This window comes from Podarcis bocagei (assembly GCF_964188305.1).
Source record: "Podarcis bocagei genome assembly, chromosome: 10".
NCBI lineage: Eukaryota > Metazoa > Chordata > Lepidosauria > Squamata > Lacertidae > Podarcis > Podarcis bocagei.
In genome coordinates this window covers 33,885,644-33,903,966 of record NC_138135.1, presented here as the reverse complement: position 1 = coordinate 33,903,966, position 18,323 = coordinate 33,885,644, and the positions used below count along the sequence as shown (strand labels likewise).

Sequence of the window (18,323 nt, the reverse complement as noted above, 5' to 3'; positions counted from 1 at the left end):
AACAGAAGTTACCTCGACAGCTTCTCAGGGCTGCTGAAGCCCGAAAGGACCCATCCCGGCTACATTCAGTGCAAAAGTCAAACCACTGCAAAAAAAAAGAAGAAAAAAAAAGAAACAAATTAATATTATTCAAAGCACATAAGCATGACATACAAAAATTCCTGGTTGCTTTTTTTGCAGTTGGTATTTTTTTACACCTGGTAAAGATGACAGGAAATTTAAAGTCTGTAGTTAGACTTGATAATCGAAAAGAAATATTGCATTCCAACACTGTCTTACAAATTTGTATAATAATGGAACTGGCTAAAATGCATTGTGGCTGTTAAGATCAAACATTTCCACATACTCAGTAGTGTACTAAATTATACTCTGCAGCACCTAATCACCAAAAGAAACCAAAAGATGGTAACCAGAAAGTCATAGTAGGAACCACTAACATGCAGTTCTGCAGCCTGACATGAATGGAAGCAACAATCAAGTTGTAAGTTTAAATTTTTCTTCTCAAAAAGATACCTTGACATACATTTGATTCCAAAGAGGACTGGCACTAAATACATATTTGCATAAGGGAACATGTTAGCTTGTAGTTAAGGGAAATGGCAAATTAAAGAACGTTAACATGTTTCAGGGGAAAGAATATATATATTCAGAGACCTCACTTCAAACCTCTACACCAAAGATGCTGCAGATTACTGCTGACAAGCATTTCAGATTTTCCATCAATCAAGCTTTCTGTGTAGTTAAAAGCTGACAGAATATGCCGAATTAGATGGTTTATCAGAAAAAATAAAGAATAAATCAAAACAAGAATTTGTTTCTAAATGGGAGGTTTTCAAAGAATATCTGAAAAATAAATATAGTAGTTTAAATTCTGTTTCAGCATTCAAGGAACTTCAGTGATAGTTGCTAGGTAGATAGAAGAAATTAGATTTATTGAGAATAAGTTTAATTATAAAAAAAATGTGTATTGGCAATATGTAATATGAATTTGAAATATGGAATAGACGGGAAGTCGGGTCTTTAGTGTTAAGACCAATAGATGTTTTATTGTTTGCCAAGAAAATTATGTGTCTATGGTTATTTTTGTAATTTGTGTGTAATTTGGTATTTGTGTTTTTCTGTGTGTGTTTTTTTCTTGTTTGTATAAATAAATAAAATTATCTAAAAAAAAAGAAATGAAAATGGAGATCCATTTCAAGGTGAATGTTCTCACCTGTATATTATGCTCAGACATAGAATAACATTATTACATACTAGCAATAGTTTCTTTATGAGATTCACACTAATATCAAGCACATGTGGTATATGTTAACATAGCATATGAGTTAAAACATTTTAATTTTCGAAGAACAGCAAATTGTTCAGCTATAATGATTGCAGAAAAGTTTGGAAAACAAATACTCTTGCCTAATGCAATGCAACAGCAGCATTTTGTTAGTCACTGGCAGTGGCAAAGCATATACCTGTGCTGCCCAGGGCGGGCGCACTCCTGAGGGGGCGCAGCAGGTGCCCTCCCATGCGCCACAGTTCAGGGTAGGAGAGGGGCTGGGAAGCTGCTGCTCACTCTCCTCCTGCTCTCTGCAGCTGGGTCAAACATGACCCGGCAACAGAGCTGCTGCCGCCGGGTGTGCCTCGCCGTGGCTGAGGAGGGCTGCTGCCGCCGGGCACAAGGTGTGCTGCCCACTCACCTGCCATTTTGTCACCCCCCTGTCATGACACCTGGGGCGGACCGCACCCACCACACACCCCTTCCTACGCCTCTGGCCACTGGAGCATAAAGATAAGTGAAGGCAACTAGAGTGGTTGCAGCACTGTCCAGTGTTTTCAAGCATGTACAGGTAGTCACTATCACAGATGAATGCAGAATCAATTTTATGGTATATGCCACTATATTTTCCAAGGTGACAACTTGTTTCAGAACAGCAAAATGCATTCTATCAACTAACATACATGCAAATAAGTATTTGCATATTTAAAAACAAGTTTTGCATTTCCTAAGGAACTTACACAGAGGCTGGGAATGACTGCTCTAAAAACAGCAAAATAACTGGAGCTGATGACAAAAAATGGTACACTCTCTCATGGTAGCCACTATTTTTTATACAAAGTAACAGGGGGTTAAAACTTAAACCAAAGATGGGAACCTTTTTTCAGACCCAAAGTTACATTTCCATGTTGTAAAGGTGTTGGGAGCGGCATTTCAGCATATGATGAGGCCAGACAAAAACAATCACACACCATTACTCCCCTTCCACACACACACACCATCCTTCTGAGTCTCCTCTTCAGCAAATCCACACAGATAAGCTAAGGTGAGTATTTTCATCCCCATATGAAGTACTAGGTATGCTCACCAGAAATGAAAAATCATGCACTCTCCCCTGAGTAAGTCAAATTATATTTTTTAAAAAGTGGTGGGGAATCCTTTGTCTGCTGGTTGATAGGTAAGACTACCCCATCTGGCTTGCAGTCACCTTTTCACTCCCCCCCCCCCAGCAATTAGGGGAAATTGGAGTAGAAGCCACAATGTCTGATTAGCTCAGGCTCAAGTACTATCTCTTTTCCTCTGGTAGTGTCACAGGGAAATTGGAAGCTTTTAAACTAACCAGTTTATGTTGAAAGGACAGTTGAGTCACTAGAGTGTGAGACTCTTAATCTCAGGGTTGTGGATTTGAGCCCCACATTGGACAGAAGATTCCTGCATTTCTGGGGGCTGAACTAGAAGACCCTTGGGATCCCTTCCAACTCTACAGTTCTATGATTCTATCATTATATCCAAACCCAGACAAATTGATCAGTCTGAACTTTGGTTCAGGGAATCAAGTACTGTACTATATAATGGCTACCAGGCACCTACCTTTCTTACAAAGTCATACAGTATGGAGGCCTATGGGCTATGCATTATCCACATGCTAGTTTTATCCTGTATTTATTTATACTGTGTTTATATCCTACCTTTCTCCAAACGGCTCAATGTAGCATTCAAGATTCACTTCCTCTCCCTTTTATCCTCACAGCAACCTTGTTACTGGCCCAAGGTCACCCAAATGAGCTTTATGGCTGAATGATGTTCTCAACCTTAGTCTCCCAGTCCTAATCTAGAACTTTAACTACTATACCACACCAGCTTTTAGCTGAGGTTATGTGCACTCACCAGAAGTGGATACATGAAGAACATCCAATCTTTTCTCTTTCTCCAGCCTACCACCTGCAATATGAAGCACTTAGGTCAACTAGAAGTCCATCCCCAACTTTTACCATGATTAAGGAATGTTTTGGTACAGATTGTAACCATGGTTAACACTAACCAATGTTGATTTCACAGGACCCGTCTGAATGCTATGAGCTATCCTCAGTGCAAATTGCGTCCCCTTACATACGATGCTAACCCTCATACTAAGGAGGCTAACCCACTTCCATTGTGAATGGACAGGCACAGCATTGTTGTTAGTCAATGCTCTACTTATGCTAGGCAATGAAAGTGGTTTGTTCACAAAAAAGAATTCCGTGATTAAGAGAACTTGATAACATCAACATCACTATCTGAAAAAAGCAACTTACTAATCAACTCCATATTACTTAGCCACAAAATTCTGGTCTGGCCTTTATGGACATGCAGGAGAAGAAAATTCTGAAGGTTTGGGGGTATATTAACACCTTTCCAGCCTCCACTAATTCTGCCACTCCCCGCCTCATATCAGAATTAGCAGGGTGAGAGAAGACACTGCTCTTGGCTAACCTATAGTGTACATTGCAAGCAATCCAAATAAAAAAAATTGAACTAATAAGATTTTTTGGTAGCATTATGACACATATAAAAGCGAAAAAGAAAAATTATTGGATTTATACTCCACTTAGAGGAAATTGTCTACAAAGTAGCTGATAATATACCAAAGTAATAAATACTGTATTACAATTTTAAAATGAATAACTATGATATATTTTGTTTCCATATAGTAGAAATGTCATTTTTAAAGCACAAGTAACATGATGAACTCCTGCCAACCTAGCAGTTCGAAAGCACGTCATGTGCAAGTAGATAAATAGGGACCGCTCCGGCAGGAAGGTAAACAGCATTTTCGTGTGCTGCTCTGGTTCGCCAGAAGCAGCTCAGTCATGCTGGCCACATGACCCAGAAACTGCGGACAAACGCCGGCTTCCTCGGCCTATAGAGCAAGATGAGAGGGCACCCCAGAGTCGGTCACAACTGGACCTAATAGTCAGGGGTCCCTTTACCTTTTAACATGATGAAAGCACTATTTATAAAGTTAAACTTGGATTGCAGGCACAAATGCTGCAGAAAACTCTCCTTATATTCAGAAAAAATACCCCAAATGTATTATCCCAATTCAGAATAGAAAAATAAAAAGGTTTTACTTCATAATAAAATCCCTAGGTCACCTAATTTAAAAAAATAGGATCCCACCAAGGGTATGCAACTATATGGACTCTGAAGGAAATTGAGCAGGAAAACCAATTACACTAGGATAGGCATTTCCTTTTAACACTACAGTACTTTTGAAATAACATATAGTAGCTGAAAGACAAGAGTGCTGCACAGAATCTAACAAAGCTCAATGTAAACAATTAGCATTACTTTGGGATAATCAGAGAATAAGACTACCACACCACTCTGTGCCCACAGCAACATGTTGTTAAGAGTTTAGATAACTTCAGTGAATAAAGGTTATGGCCTGATTTTACCCTGAAATGTGGACATGAAACAAAGTTCCATCACTGATGTTATTTCACAAGAGCAAATAAATGTCAGTTTTACTCTACTACCCATGGCATTGGAAAGGCAGGTGAGGTATGGCAAGAGCAGATCATTGCCTCCAAGTTTCCAGTAGCTCCAATTCAGTCCTGATCAGTACACAACACAAAACACACAGCAAAATGTTATGCACCAGAAATGGGGTTCTCAGAGGCGCATTACACCAGCTGTTCCTTCATCTTTAGAAAGAGCTGTCCTCACAACACTTAGTACCAAAAAACCCCAAAAAAAACCCACCACCATTTCTGACTCTGCTACCCCCTTCTCTTGCCACCTTTTTACACACTAGTGTTAATCCAGAATATGTAGCTTCACAGTACCTTCTACAGTGGTACATCGGGTTAAGTACTTAATTCGTTCTGGAGGTCCCTTCTTAACCTGAAACTGTTCTTAACCTGAAGCACCACTTTAGCTAATGGGGCCTCCTGCTGCTGCCGCTCCGCCGGAGCCCGATTTCTGTTCTCATCCTGAAGCAAAGTTCTTAACCTGAAGCACTATTTCTGGTTTAGCGGAGTCTGTAACCTGAAGCATCTGTAACCTGAAGCGTATGTAACCCGAGGTACCACTGTAGCTCCAATTCAGTCCTGATCAGTACATAACACAAAACACACAGAAAAATGTTATGCACCAGAAATGAGGTTCTCAGAAGCGCATTACACCATCTGTTCCTTCATCTTTAGAAAGAGCTGTCCTCACAACACTTAGTACCAACCCCCCCCCAAACATTTCTGACTCTGCTACCCCCTTCTCTTGCCACCTATTTACACACTAGTGTTAATTCAGAATATGTAGCTTGATAGTACCTTGTATGTTAAACTATTTCCACGGGCCTCTCTCAATTAAAAGGCTCTGACCCTGCTAAGGAGTGGGCACCCCAGCAGTGGCGTAGCGTGGGGGGTGCAGGGGGGGCCGGTCGCACCAGGCGCAACATCTGGGGGTTAGGGTTAGGGGGCGCAAATCCACGGGTTAGGGGGCGCAAATTACTTGCCTTGCCCCGGGTGCTGACAACCCACGCTACGCCACTGTACCCCAGGCAACACCGCAAGTCAACAGTTCTAACATTTCTTATCCGCTTCAAATATTATTATGCCAAACGAGTTACGCTCGAGGTGGTCATCGCCCCTTGGGTGGAAGAGAGCCCCACTCACGGAAGCAAAGGAGAGCAGAAAGCAAGAGGCCGCCAGTCGGCTGTGTTTATTTATATCTTTTAGGATCATTTTTCATCCTGCATGGGTAGAGCTGGGGCCTGCTACAACCAGCGCTGCTATAAATAAGCCTTTACGGCAACACTCGGGGTACTTGGCTGTTTCCACCCGATCTTGACTGGTGACTGGTTGCACCACAGAACCTGAGTTTCCATCCCGAGTTATTGGACGGTGTGAGGGGAGAGAAAAGAGAGAGAAGAATCTCACCATTAGCTCGGGTTGGGGTCGGAGAGAAAGAAAAACTCTCAAGCCCCGTTACCCTTTCAGGTCGTCATTATCCGAGGAGCGAGTTTCACGTCCCACTCCAAATACTGTATACTAAACTCCCTTTCTGCTCCTCCACCGCCGATGCCCTCAGAGAAGGAAGCGCCACTGCGCAGGCGCAAGTGAAAGCGATGGAAAACCCTCTCCTCCCGCCGCCCCCCCCCCACCGGCGCCCCGATCCTAAACAGCCCCAAATTCATTTACCCAACGGTGCTCCTGCAGCTACAGCCGCGAAACTGGAACGAGAGAGGTATCCCCAGGAACCATCATTACCTCAACACACATGTTATTATGATAATAATACTAACAACAATGACACCCTCGGAGCTGAGAGACAGCTGGAGGGGCCCGAAGGAGCCGTTCGACCCTCTGAGAGGATTTGCGGCGTCTTCTGAGAGGAGAGCGAAGAGGCCTCGCGTTCACCCGCTCCAGCAGCCTCGCAGAAGCGCGCAGCGGGCCCCCGAGGCCTGCCTCGCCACTCACCTACGAGGAGCCGCAGCCGTCGCCTCTTCGCCCGCAGCGGTGCACACGGAGAGCCCACCTCCTTTCCACGGGCGCTGCTGCGGGAGCCGCTTTTCCCGCCCGTTTTACCCGCCGGGGAAATCCAGCCGCCAGATACAGAGATCAAAACAAATGGCGGGGGGAGGGGGGGTCAACCGCCACCAAAAAATAAACTTTCCTCGTCGCCGCCGTCTCACTCCCTGGAGGAGCACGAACCCAAACACATCGGGACCCGCCCTCAATGGCCGCCCATTGGCTAGCACCGCAATAATGTTAACACTGATTGGCGAAGTTACCTGGCCGTCTCAAGGCGACCTGCCCCCTTTTCCATCCCCCCTCCTCATTTCCCATTGGGCGACTCTTCAACCATCTCAAGATGCATTAGTCACAGTGGCTGCATATCAAGCAAAGCGCCGCCTCATAAATTTATGATAATAATTGGACAGCGTGAAAGCCACCCGACTCCTTATTGGTGAAACCAGCTACCTATGCTGTTTTAACTTGCACTCCTCTGCTTTCTCCGCCCTAGCTTTTTTCCAATTGGACAAAACCACAGCTCGTCTGGTCAAGTCACGTATTTGTCCCACCCATATTGTTCCTTACTGCAAGGCTATTGGCTACATATTTCGTCATTACAGCCGGCCAATCATGGCCACCGAATTCGCATCCCCGTAAAAACGGAGCCGAAAATAATAATAAATACTGTATTTCAAAGCGCGTGCGCTTGGTCTTCGCTCCTGAAGATGTCAATCAATCTTAAACCGGCTAATCGCAGATCGCGAAGCCTTCGGTACAGCCGAGTCGCGTACCTCTCTGGGCTCAAGACTGGAAACGTCATTGGTCGCCTAGTGACCAGCTTGACGGGGGTGGGGCTAATTTCTCAGAAGGCGACATGCGATTGGGTACTAGGCCACAGTCCCTCAGATTGCCAAGAACAGCCCCCGCCGCCTTATAAATTAGGGGGGGGGTAGAGGCAAATACTGTAATAACAAGCCAGGTTTGCGCAGGCGCAGTGCCCGGCGCTGTGCGCAGTTGGAGTACCACGTGAGTCCTTGAGGCTGGTGTTCGCACGTGGCCTTGGGCTGCCTCCACGTGACGGTGACAGCCGGAGTCCATTTGGGTGACGGTGACGCGCTGCCTTTCTGCGGATCTCTGAGGCGCCTCAGCCCGCTTGGTCCTTTCAATCCCCGTATCCAACCGTGGAGCTCTCCCTTGGCACGGGGATGACTAGCTACGTGCCGGTCACCCTCTCCATAGGACAGCCTCACTTAGTGCAGTACTTAGTCCTGCCAAACTAGCACATAACCTGCAGCGACAACAATTAAGAATGCTGAACGATGATGGGAGAGGAAGTAAAATTCCTCGTGATATTTTAATTTGTAATTATTTATTCAACATTTGTCACTAAACAACTCTAATGTGGTTTTACATAAACCAGCCAAATATACGATCAATCACACCTCAGTGTCCAAAACCGGCCTGGTTTATTAACTACATTTTTATCTTGCCTTTCCTCAAGTTAGCTGAAGGCCACGTGTGGTTCTTCATTTTTTTATCCTGGTAGCAACCTGGGAGGAAGGTTCCACTAATTGGTTATGACTCTCAATAAATCACTCCAATCTTAGTTTGACACACAAACCACTGCACACTTGCTTGTATATTATTTTATTAACCATCAAAGTATGTGACACTTTATGGAGAACCAAGATGACAGGCAGGAGTGCTGCCATAAAGTTGGGTTGTTGTTTTTTCTGAAAGGGCAGTAAAGCACCAAAAGGAAGCATGCTATTTTCTCTGAGAATAGAATAGTGCCTGTATGTTTTGTTCATATGTCAAGTGCTTCAAATGCAAGAAACTTCCTCTTTAAAAAGCTGGGCGTTGTGGTTGTGGAGGCAACCCCCACCCATGGCCAGTGGCTCCTTACAATAACAATTTCTCTTCCCAGTGGGCTCACAATTTAATTTGGGTGAGCAGACTTCAGATTTGCAGGATCTACTTCATGTGTGTGCTTGTTTTACTAGAACCCCCAAGTTCCGCCAACCAGAGGCTAAACTCATAAATTAGAATAAAAGAATTCCCATGAATATCTTTTTAAATACCAGAAGTGAATGGAGCTTCAAGTGCTGCCACATTAAAATCTATCCATGGTTACCCCCAAGCATTCTTCACTTTAGCAGTGTTATTAAAGGGGGGGTGCATGTCATTTCTTGCTTTTATTATTAAACCACTGGTTTAATCTTCTGAAAATCAGCCAAACTTCCGAAAACTCAACCCAGATCTATATTCTGCCCACTCCTGATCTAAACGTCACAGCTCCAGTGCTTCATGGTACTACCATGGAAAAAAAGATAAGAAAAAGAGGTCCTCTTGATTATTGTATAGCATCCCTCCTGCCCTAAAATTGAATGAAGTTCACTTAGAGGGGAGCTATGGGGCTTCAGATTTATTCAAATATATTTCTGGAACAAAGAAATGTTTGAAAGCATGCATAGGGCACTCAGGGGATGCCAGCTGAATTGTCATAACGAACACCTGGAGGAGAATAAACAAAACACAGGGCAATTACTAGATACCAGTAGAGCTGGAGCTTCCTTTTCCCTTTTGAGGTCCTATTGAACATTGTTGGCACTCATTAATTAATGTATCATTCATTTGCTCTGCTAAAGGACCTGGTATTTCTATGACATTTTCCTTTTCATTGTTGGTGGCAGACATTAGTCAGTTTATATCTAACATGCTGTAAAAAGTCCCTGGTTGTATATATTTATTTATTTCCATGTTTTTAATAAACAATCTTGCATACATTTTAATATTACAGCCTCGGCCCAGTATACCTGAAAGAGCATCTCCACCCCCATCGTTCAGCCCGGACACTGAGGTCCAGCGCCGAGGGCCTTCTGGCGGTTCCCTCACTGCGAGAAGCAAAGCTACAGGGAACCAGGCAGAGGGCCTTCTCGGTAGTGGCGCCCGCCCTGTGGAACGCCCTCCCATCAGATGTCAAAGAGATAAACAACTACCTGACATTTAGAAGACATCTGAAGGCAGCCCTGTTCAGGGAAGTTTTTAATGTGTGACATTTTAATGTATTTTTAATCTTTGTTGGAAGCTGCCCAGAGTGGCTGGGGAAACCCAGCCAGGTGGGCGGGGTACAAATAATAAATTATTATTATTATATTATGTGTCATAGTTATTTTCCCCCTTCACAATTTTATTCCAAGAAAGAAAGAAAGAAAAAGCTCATCACCAAATCATTAAATAAATAATAATAATACTGCAAGGGGCAGTTCCACAGGTGATACTTCTCTCCACACACACTTTCAGTGGGCAGAACAGGAAGCTCTGTGTCAACAGCTCTGTGAGCAAAAGCTGGTGGAGTTGTTCAAGGGTGGACCACCCTATGCCCCTGGTGTTATGGTTTGGGGATGTGGATTGTGCTGCATCCCCTTCTGGGCAACATTCACAGCAGCATTTACCCATGGTAGGAGAGGCTAGAGGCAAAAGTGGGCAGAGTATTGAATGCAGAGTTTACCTTCTTACAGTAGACTAATGTGTACACACACACGTCTCCTATCCTCCAGACAGACAAGCAAGGAGCATTATCAGAGTTGAAGGACATAGTCCAGGCAGGCTAAAGCACTTGTGTGAAGCAGGGCCAGTGAGGAGGGAGATCTGGGGAATGTGTGTGTGTGTGTGTGAGAGAGAGAGAGAGAGAGAGAGAGGTGGGGGCTGGAGAGAGTTTTGAGGGTCAGATACATTCACAGTGGCAGGAAGAATTAGGCTGGACTCATCAGCTTGGCTCTAGTTTGTAAGAAAAATGCTCTGAGAAAAGCAAAGCATTAGGGCAGAGGTTTTCAACCTTTTTGAGTCCATGGCTCCATTGACCACCACATTCTACAGCCCCCACTGTGGAAAAACACACTCCAAGCCTCAGAAGCCCAGTTATGTTACCCCTTGCCTGCAGAGCTGGCAGCCCCACTTCTTCCTGTGTTCTCACAGCTTCCTCTTCTCTCCTTGGGAGTCCTCCAGGGAGCCACCCCTAGTCCCTGAACCCCCCCCCCCATAACTGCCTCCTCACGCCGTCCCACAGGGGCTTGGAAGAGGATGCCCCAGCCTTAGCAGCCTGACGGAGACTGGCCGAAGGTGAATCTGAGGCCACCATGTTACTCACCTTGGGAGGCAGCAGTGGGCGCCATGGGCCTACATGGTGGAAATGGGAGCCTGGCCAGCCCCAGAGGTACCATTTGCTTGGGGAGCTTGTAACCAGGGCTGCTGCCAAAAACAGTTATGCAAGCCTTTGGGAGGCAGAAATGCAAGAGGGCATCAGAAGAAGGAGGGAAGGAAAGAGGGGTGGAGGCCAGTGTTGCTTGCGGCACCCCTGACCATAATTCAAGGCACCCCAGGGTGCCACAGCACACTGGTTGAAAACCACTGGGTTAGGGAGAAACTGTTGTGGGCACCACACATAGCTAACAACCAATTATGTTCAAGCATAATACCTGCAAAGGAAGGGGACCTGAAGTCACCAAGGAAGGCCTATGTGGATGTATGTGTAGCCACATTGGCAACCATAGGCGCCGACTCCATGGGGCTTGAGGGGGCCCGAGCCCCCTCAAAAATTCGTTTGGGGGGGCTCCGCCCCCCCAATAATCTCCGGCGCCCCTCCAGCAGAGCGCCATCGCCGCCCCTCCCCCAGCCCAAAATGCACAGGGTCGGGCTGCATGCCTCCTGCCCTCCCTCCCGAGCAAAAGCTCCACCCAATTTCCTGATTAATAGGCGCAGCACGCTCTCCCCTATTCGCTCACGAGGAGGCAGCGCCACTTTATTTGCATATTCATGAGCTTATTTATTCATGAGCTTTCCCGGGCCCCCCCAATATTTTTTATAAGTCCGCGTCCCTGTTGGCAACCTATGTATTGGTTCATTTATAGTAACTTTATTTTTAAAACTCCTGTGGTGCTAGTGTTAATTGCGCCTGCTTTTCCTCTATTCTGAAACACCCTAACCAAACCCATGTGCAGTACAAGCCAGTTTCTCAGATCACAACCCATTGCAATATTTGAATACTGTTCAGTGCAATGGAACAGAGGTGTACAGAGCTCAACTTTGATGATTTCCAATTTCACATACTGTATGAGAGTTTAGTGCACTATCCAACAGAAGAAAGATAAAAATACTGTCTACCTACTGATTAAGGTATGAATAGATTTGAGGCTCACATTTTTGAAAAATATTGACAGAAATCTTTAAAAAAGGAAGGAGAAATAGAATTTTGTCATAAGCTGAAAAGTCATGTGGTAGTTTATTTATAGAAAATATATATCTCCAAATCATGAAAAATTTGAGAGTGGTTTACAACAGTTGTACATAAAACCATAAATTAAAAATAACCAGAGGCAGATTTAGGGCAGCCGATTGGTTCTGCTACACTAGGCGCAGAGCTTAGGGGGTGCCGTAGGGTGTCACATTTATGATGCAGTGAATTGAAGAGAATACAAGGTGAGGGGGCATGACAAATTTTGGCTTTGCACAGGGCACCGCTAAAATTTGAAAGACCAAAGTCCACCCCGAAATTGTATTTAAAGTTTAAATCAGAAATCAAGTAACTATTGTGGAAAAATGTATTCTTAATTGCCTACGCAAGTCTGAACATGTCCCCACTCCCAATGTTGTTTCATTAACTTTGCTGTTAAAGGTAAAGGGACCCCTGACAATTAAGTCCAGCCGCGAACGACTCTGGGGTTGCGGCGCTCATCTTGCTTTAAAGGCCGAGGAAGCTGGTGTTTGTCCGCTTCCGCAGACAGTTTTTCCGGGTCATGTGGCCAGCATGACTATCGCAAGCCCAAGTGGCACAGTGGTTTAACCCACAGTTGTTACTTTTAGTTAAAGGTGAAGAAAATGCATTGCCTCCTTTAGCCACTGTGTGTCACCATTATACTAGTATTGTAGATAGTTGTTCCATTAGGCAAGTAATGTAAGGCCCACAAGTCCCAGGCTTGAGTTACCTCACATCTGAGAGACAAGCAGGTGCTGTCTAGCTACCTCTGTACTGAACTACCACAAAGGGTGGGTGGAGAAGCTTTGAAGGGCAGTATAGCAGGAGGCAAGAGGGAGTAAACCCTCACTGCCCCAATTTTTTTTTAAAAAAGAGAATCCCATATCCCATACTTATGTGGGAGTAAACCTTACTGAATTCACTGGAGCTTACTTATAAGTAGACATGTCCAAGACTGCACCGTGAGTCTGTTCAGTGTGCTCATTTTATTTACTTACTAGCATTTAAAAACCACTTAAGATTTTGAACATCCATTTTCTAAATCGCTGAGTATTTAAAAAATAATTTCTTACAGGACCTATCAACAATGCCATTCTTCTGTCTACGTAAGACAAACAAGTCATTCTGTACAAAAGAAGAATAAATGGACACAAGTCAAACAAAGTCCACAATTAAAGGATGATGTTTCAGTTTCCCACCTCTTTTCAGGATTCAGTTTTAGTTTCTTGTCCCACATCCAGCCCACCACTGCCTGCAAACACTGGTCTAGCACCTCAGCCGCCTCTTCCCATTCAGAGGGAACAAGGTAGTTTCTGCTACTGTTGGCGTGTGTTGTTATTTTAATGTAATTTGTATTTGTTTTTTTAATTTTGTTATTTTTTATAACTCTCCCTGGGACCTTTTGGTGAAAGGTTGGCTAGACATACAAGTAATACATCTATAAATTGGCATCATCCACACAGTGGCATGTCTTTAAATGCTTTGGGAAAGACAGAAAAATCATTCTCATACCACAAGCTGTAATGGCTGAAGGATTCAAAGACTGCTGAAAGACAAAAGGGAGGGGCAATGAGATGGGGGAATATCTACATGCCAGTGGCTCTTAGGATAAATTGGCATGGCGGGGGGGGGGGGTTGAGGTCTCAGACCTACCTATGGATCTCTTTCCTTGTGGAGCTAACGCCTCCTCTGCCCCCTGTCTCAGAAGAATTAATTGAAGGGTGGGATATTAATACTCTGAATAAATAAATTCATCTCACTACTAATTAACTATGCTATAGAGTTCCTAAACATCAGCGATAAGAATGCAGGGGAAAAGATGCTTCCCTATCAGAGAGTGTTATTTATATACAAATTTGAGCCCTGTTCCAAGTTATGGCCCCTGCAACAAGAAAATGCATGTACCTTTTGTATGAGAGAGAAAATATGCTCCCATGCTCCCATGTATGCAACTGCATGTTCTCTTTATTCAAGAACTTTATGTAAGTCCATTTAAAAATAGAAAGCAAGAATATATTTTGGCCAAACTTCACCATTTAAAGTTTGGAAAAGTCCAGGAAAAAATATCCAGCCTTTCTTCCTAGAAATCCTGTGATTTGTTGAAGTGCTCCTTAGCTTGGATTCATTTCCCTTGCTCTGCATTTATTAGTGTGCTCCTATCTTGAAGACATAAAAAGCAGACACTTTGGTAAGTTGAAGGAGGGAAATAGTCATTTTCTTTCACTGCTTCAGCTATCAGAGCTTCTACATACCGAGTAATTCAGTCAATGTTATTTGTAACTTTCTGACAGGGCAAGAGAGCGGGGAATAGACTTCTGAGAAATACAAATGGTTGAATCATTTACAGATTGGCATAAAATGTACTGAGGAGAATAATGGCACTGGGGAAAAGTAATGGACAAGATGACCCCCATGCTTTCCCCTCTGCTATGATTGTTGCAGTTATCCCTCAGCGCACTAAGGCACAGCCATCTTCCCATTCTTTCAAGCAGCAGTACAATGTCGGCAATGTCCATGCTGAATCAGAACTGATCTTTCTGTACAAATGCAGCATACTTAGCAAGACAGCTAAGAGTGATCACATTTTAAGACTTGCTCTCCCCCCCCCCCCCCAACCTCTGCCTTTCAATTGCAAGTGCTCAGTGCAAGTATTGTTGGCAGATGGAGAGAGTTCCTGGCAGGTTAGAGATAACAAAGTGCTTGTTTCTTTTGAATTCAAGAGCGTGTCAAATATTTTAACAGCTAAGCCAATATTTTTTGAAGACTGGGCAATTTTCTTGTCAAACGTATAGGAAAGTACATATTCCCTCCATGAAGATAAAAATCTCTATTAATGTAGAAAGCCTCAAATAAGTCTCTCCCCCCACAAAAGCTTGCCTATCCTTTTTGATGGTAGCCCTAGGACATGGGTAGGCAACCTAAGGCCCATGGGCCGGATGCGGCCCACTCACCTTCTAAATCCGGCCCGTGGACGGTCTGGGAATCAGAGGTTTTTACATGAGTAGAATGTGTCCTTTTATTTAAAATGCATCTCTGGGTTATTTGTGGGCCCTGCCTGGTGTTTTTACATGAGTAGAATGTGTGCTTTTATTTAAAATTCATCTCTGGGTTATTTGTGGGGCATAGGAATTCATTCATTCCCCCCCCCAAAAAAAAATATAGTCCGGCCCCCCAAAAGGTCTGAGGGACAGTGGACCGGCCCCCTGATGAAAAAGCTTGCTGACCCCTGTGCCTAGGACAATTTCAGGCAGGTCCCAATGCTGTAAAAAATGTTGTATTTTGCCTGGAGATCTTCGGATAAGAAGTAAATAGGTCTAAATACTAATACTAATAATGAATGCCTTTGGGCATGTGCAGATTACTTCCCTAGAGAGGGTGGTGGTCTTCAATGGCCATTTCTTTTATTTTAAATAACCTCTATGTTGCACTCTCATTTTACATCCTCTTCTCTGAAAAGCAGAAAGATAAAACAGCGCTAAAAATTATCCTGGCAATTAAGGCAGGCTAAACAAGTAGTAAGGGCACCTTTCTATAATATGTACTTCCTTAGTAATGTGAAATTCCCTTTATTATCTCCCCCTGTATCCTAGTTTTGTTTTCCTTGTGATTAAACGTTGATGGTAAAAAAAAAAGTCAGTGCAGAGCAGCCCTACTATTGTCCACAATGGCAGTTATATGGGGTGTGGTGCATGAGGGCCCGCAATCTTGAGGCCTCCTCCCAAACTCAAAAATCTTATTAAATTATAATATACAATAATCTTGACATATGTGGTAGTTATATAATTATTTTGGTTTTGGTTTTTTCTTTCGTAGAAATGTGCCGTGTCAATTAGTATTATGTATAATGAAGTATGGATACTTAACTTTAGTCAGTTTAATCAGTTGCCAATCCCCAGCCACTGCCTGGCCTCTCGAGAGCTTCCCTCGAGGGCTGATGCCCTTCCTTGATTTCTTTGTAAGCAGAGCTGTGTATCGCTCACCAAAATACCTATCTTTCAAGAGGTGCCCCACTTGTTCGGCCGTAATCCATTACAAAATTAGAGAGAGAGAATTGGTCACATTCAGTTAGATGACACCATGCCAATAAACACAAGGCTACTTAAAACAGTTTTGAATTTATTTGTTGTATAAAATGCATTTGTTATGACAATAAGGCACATGTACACACCAAACAAGTATGTTTACGCACAACAATATGGCATATTGTCAAAAGGCTGCCCACCAAACCTGGGTCTGCTGTTGCCAGCAACAGCCAGTGTAGACTATTCTAGTCTGTATAGCTACAAGGCATGATCAACTCAGGCACTGCGAGCCCAAAAAAGGGAAAGAGGTTAACGAACTACAGATCCCTTCCTTAGCCCATGGAAAGTCAACAACATTGCTGCTTTGCAATGTGCTCAGTCTATTCCACCAAGGAAGCATATAAGAAGAAGGGGGGAGGGACTGTTATCCAATGGCACTTCAAACAGTTTCCCTGAGCAAAAGCCACAACTCAACAAGTTAATGCTGGGAATGCAACATGTTGCATCATGGTGGGCTTCTTTTGAGGAGTCATGTACACCAGACCGTCACATATATCAAAGTTTCAAGCCTGGAATGTTCCTCTACCACCACATACACACTTATTTGCACTGCAGAAAAGTGCTTCCAGAGCCAGCAGAGGATGTGAAGTTGTCATGATCTGACCTATGGTGCAGGCTGAGGGCTTGCTTGTGCCATACCATGCTTGTTTTTCATGCCTCCAACCTGGTGCTACAGTCCCACAGGAAGAAGCATCACAAGTGTTCTGTGCAGACCTGATGTACCCTGAGGCTTACGTTTTCACAGGATTGAAGATAAGTGGATCTGCTCAGTCTATTCCACCAAGGAAGCATATAAGAAGAAGGGGGGAGGGACTGTTATCCAATGGCACTTCAAACAGTTTCCCTGAGCAAAAGCCACAACTCAACAAGTTAATGGTGCAGGCTGAGGGCTTGCTTGTGCCATACCATTCTTCTTTCTCAGTGTAAGAAAAAGGTGAACCTAGGCTGCAGCGCAACTATTTTACTGAGGCTTGTAAGCAATGTGTGCAGGTTTGTGCTTTCATAACAGACCACACTGCACCTCAGAAATTAACCTACAAATCTGCTTTATACCGTCAAACTATTGATCCACCTATGTCTATATCCAATTAATTAGAAGTGTCCCTCCATAGGTATTGGCTGCACTAGTTCCTCCCCCCCCCCTATAGAAAGGCATATGATAATCCATATTCTTTTTTCATGTTGTATATGAAGTGGACCAATAGGTTTTATAATCAGGGAAGCACTCAGTAATTTTATATGTGAGCACAGGGTTAAATTAAATAGCTGAAAGTCAGCTGAAAGATTTCCTTTTAAGCCTAGCCTTAATGGGAAATATGCAGCAAATAATTTCTGGATAACTAGGAAGTATTGAAGACCTTTAAAAATATTGATGAAAATTACTCAGAAGATGGGTATACAATAAGTCGACAGGCTATGAGATGAATCTTCTAATAAACTCCTGAGATCAGTTTTTAATCAAAATCTGTTCATCATGGAGAAACAGAAAGTTTCAAGGGACTGAAGAAAAGTGGTGAATTTTCAAAGACATTATTTTAGAATTATGACCAGATCCACTTATCTTCAATCCTGTGCAATGTAATGAAATAAATTCCAAATATACACAACACTTTTAGCATAAGCTACAGAAGAAGTATACTGCACAAATAAAATAACTAAACATTCAGTTCCACTATGCTACGATTACAGGGAGAGACTAGAACGAATGGGTCCTAAAATGTTTATAAGATGATCATCAATTAATTGCAAACTCACACTGAAATCTTGATCTCTTTTATGCCCTCTTAAATCACACCAACCTAAATGGAACTTAGGTGCGTATTACTACGTGTAGATTTATAACCTGCATATATCAAAGCCTCAGCAATGACAAGATCTGCTTGCTAGCATAATATAGATCAGCTTCAGATGTCATTAAAAACTTAGGTGTTCTGTGCTGTCACCAAGTCAGCCAGACCCTCCTTCCCTCTCTCTCACACAGAGAAAATTGCTCCATGAAGTCACACTATTTGTTCCTCTAGCCAAGCATTGTCCACTCTGACTGACAGCACCTCCACAATTTCTCAGGCAGAGGTCTATCTCATCACTTGCTACCGAAGATCCTTTTAACTGGTGATGCCAGGGAATGAAACTGAGACCTTCTGGGTGCAAAGCCCAACACCATGTCACAATCCCTTCCCAAAAGTTCATGGTGGGTGTTATGACTCGGGCAGAGTGACCCAACT

The 18,323-nt window shown here is 43.5% G+C and overlaps 1 protein-coding gene across 8 annotated transcripts in view; it reads right to left on the bottom strand.

Annotated features, from left to right (window-relative positions):
• Window positions 1–7,298, bottom strand: part of TNRC6B (trinucleotide repeat containing adaptor 6B) — a 113,340-nt gene extending 106,042 nt beyond the window's left edge. For 3 of the 8 annotated variants that reach the window (XM_081210868.1, XM_081210861.1, XM_081210863.1), the window contains exons 1-3: window positions 6,727–7,298; window positions 3,155–3,208; window positions 13–85 (exon numbers count right to left, since the gene is read on the bottom strand). The gene's annotated coding sequence lies outside the window, so the exon portion shown is untranslated. The remainder of the gene's footprint in view (window positions 1–12; window positions 86–3,154; window positions 3,209–6,726) is intronic. The other 5 variants (XM_081210860.1, XM_081210864.1, XM_081210862.1 and 2 more) reach the window with 3 other exon arrangements.
• Window positions 7,299–18,323: the final 11,025 nt, after the last annotated feature.